The 2,845-nt window shown below is 64.6% G+C and overlaps 1 long non-coding RNA gene across 1 annotated transcript; it reads left to right on the top strand.

Annotated features, from left to right (window-relative positions):
- LOC105301306 lies at positions 1-1,292 on the top strand. The gene is made up of 2 exons (XR_896716.1): positions 1-54; positions 587-1,292. It is a non-coding gene; the product is annotated as an uncharacterized LOC105301306 (long non-coding RNA).
- The last annotated feature ends 1,553 nt before the right edge of the window (positions 1,293-2,845 follow it).

Below are 2,845 nucleotides of genomic sequence, written 5' to 3'. Positions count from 1 at the left end.
AGCTGTCTCGTCACCGTGTCACCTACAGGTGTCTTCTGGGGGCACTCCGGGCAGGTAAGCCGAGCAGGGTGCGTGGCCCCAAGGCGCCCGTGTGCGGACGCAGGGGTTGTCCTCAGCCTCGAGCGAGCAAACGTTGGCCCCTCTGTGTCTCGGTCACAAATGGGCAAGTCCAGGAGCCCCTGATGATGGGGTGCAGGCAACCCCAGTGCGTTCCCCCAAGTCACTCCACTCGCCTCTGAGGCACACACCTCCCTTGGGACCACGCGCCCCCCCCCCCGCATCCCCTGCTCCCTGTCCCCTGGCCTGCATCCTCCAGCCCTGGCCACCACCCAATGCCACTGGAGTCCCCAGCTCCCCCATCTTGCCACAGTGCTCTGATGTCCTTAGGGGGTCCCTGTCACCGCCCCCCCCCGCCAGCCGTGCGGTGTGTGTCTCTTGCTAAGGGTCCCACACCGGCCGCTTGGCTCTCACACGGCAACCCTCAGGACGTGGCCCGCCCTGCCTGGCCCTCAGTGGCCTTGAGGCGGCGTGAAGCGTGTCCTCGGGCATCTTCAGGAAGATGCACGCTGACCTCAGTCCCCTACAGCCCGAGCACAGCTTGGCCGACAGCTCCCGGCAGCGACACTGGCCACCCTGCAGGCAGCAGCTGACCCAGCCCTGACCACAGACTTCAAGACCATCCTGGACTGACAGCTGGCCCTCCCGCAACCCGGGGCCTGGGCCCGGCCCCACCCCAGCAGGGCCCCTCAGAGGGTCTGGCCCCTGTGCCAAGACCCCGGCACGTGTCGGCTCCAGGAGGGGTCAGCCCTCCTACCTGCTGGTGACAGGTGCGTCCTTTAGCCACCAGGAGGAGCCGGTGGAGAACCTGGCTGGGGAGCTGGCGTCTGGAAGGGGGTTGTCGGGGGCCTTTGTCACCCCTTGCTGCAGGGGCACCCCAGTCCAGAGCAGTGGCTCATGTGTGGTGGGTGTGGGCTCCTTCCTGCTGATATGTGCAGCACCCCAGGTCAAAGCTGTCCACGCCCCGGGCAGCACCCAGCCCAGCTGCATCCGTGGTCTCCTCTCCAAGCCGCCCAGAAGCACAGGGCCCAGTCAGCTGTTTGAGGCCTTGGCCACTGTCACACCCCTGCTCCGACCCCGCCTGCCCCATGCCCTGCCCGGGCCTCCTGCAGCCAAGCGTCCAGCACACCCCAACCACCCTCCCCCCAATCCAGAGTGCAGAGAGAAGTCGAGCCTGTTCGTGGTTTCCTGGTTGTTAAATATTTCTCATTTGTATTAAAATACGCACTATTTGAGTGCAGTCGTCTGTGATCGTGGAAACGTGGGCACGGGGTCTGTGACGTGTGTGAGACGTGGCTGGCTGGAGTGTGGGGTCGGGGAGGGTCCCGGGCCGGGAAGAGGCGGGCAGGAGGCAGGTGGGTGTGAAGGGGTGAGGCAGCGGATTAAACCCTGGGCTCGGGGTCCCTGGGGTGCCGCCCCACCGTGCCCAGGTTTCCAGCTCAGTGGATCAGGGCGGCCTGGGCGTCACATCTACCAAGTTCTTGATGCTGCAGGCAGGTGGGGACCTCACACAGCCACTGCTAGGGAGATGGGGAGGCCTGGGGTCCTGTGGGGGGCCCTTCTATGCAGTGGCCTGGGCACCAAGCAGACCACGCTGGCTTGGTCCGTGTCGGGGTCAGAAGTTCGGAGGGGGGGGCAAGGCCGAGGTCGCCAGGGAGAAGTGATTGGGGGACTCGAGGGCTTGAGTGACAGTGGGGGTCTGGAGCCTTGGTGACGGCAGAGGGACTGTCTCAGTAGTCTTGCCAGAGGTCCCCTCCCCCACCCCAATCGGATCCCGCCTTCTCCCCCACCCCAATCGGATCCCGCCTTCTCCCCAATCAGACCACCCCAATCGGATCCCGCCTTCTGGGTCACCCCGGCCCCCGTGAGGAGCCCCCTGAGAGGAGGCCTTGTCCAGGGAGCTGCCGCTGTCCAGGCAACAGCCAGGCTTCTGCCTGCGCTGGACGACGCGCTTGAATGGACAGCGGGAGGGTCACGCAGGGGTCAGGACATGGCAGCACCAAGGGGTGTCTTCTGAAGGGGCAGTCCCCGCCGGGGGTGCCACTGCTCTTCCCTGTCCCCCGGGGCGGCATAAAGGCCAGTGAGTGGCGTGGTGACAGCAGAGAGCAGTTCCGAGCCTTGCGGATGTCCCTGATGGCACCACATAATGGGTGCCATCGCGTGTACCTTGGACTGAGTCGGTACCAGCACAGTCTAAGTGGCCGGGCGTGAGTATACCGGGGGGGGGGGGCTTTATGGCCGCGTCTCGTTCACGGTGGCTGTGGAGAGCATCATGTGCTTGGCCACACTTTATGGCCGACCCAAGTCCACAGAGCGCATCGTAAATGTGCAGGAGAGGGGCGCCGTGGGCCTCACTGCCGCACGCGGGGAGCAGCGACCCTCCGCCCGGGGCGGGTCCAACGGGACCCGAGGGGGCCCTGCCACGGGCACCTGGCTGCCCCGCCCCGGCCATCCCCAGCTTCTCCAGAGCGGACCGCACCCAGGGGTGTCATCCCTGTCCCACACACCCCAGAACCTCATTCTCTAGGACAGGCGTCTGGGCCAGTTTTTCTCAGGATCACGGGTTCTTTGCCCATGTGTTGAACCCTTGTGGGGGGCCCGCTCTCTAATTTTTGTCTTCTTAAAAGCCACCGTGCACACTGCCAAGTCTCAGTGTGAAACGTGAAAACGATGACGTTTTAAAAAGCAAAGAAGGAAATCTAGATGTCAGTCCTCCCTACGTGTAAACCGCACACTCAGAAGGGAGCTTGTGCCTCCCACAGACGCGTGCGGGGTGAGTTAGGGCACA

The sequence above is a fragment of the Pteropus vampyrus genome, unplaced genomic scaffold (genome assembly GCF_000151845.1).
Source record: "Pteropus vampyrus isolate Shadow unplaced genomic scaffold, Pvam_2.0 Scaffold235, whole genome shotgun sequence".
NCBI lineage: Eukaryota > Metazoa > Chordata > Mammalia > Chiroptera > Pteropodidae > Pteropus > Pteropus vampyrus.
This window is presented reverse-complemented; position numbering and strand designations above follow the sequence as displayed.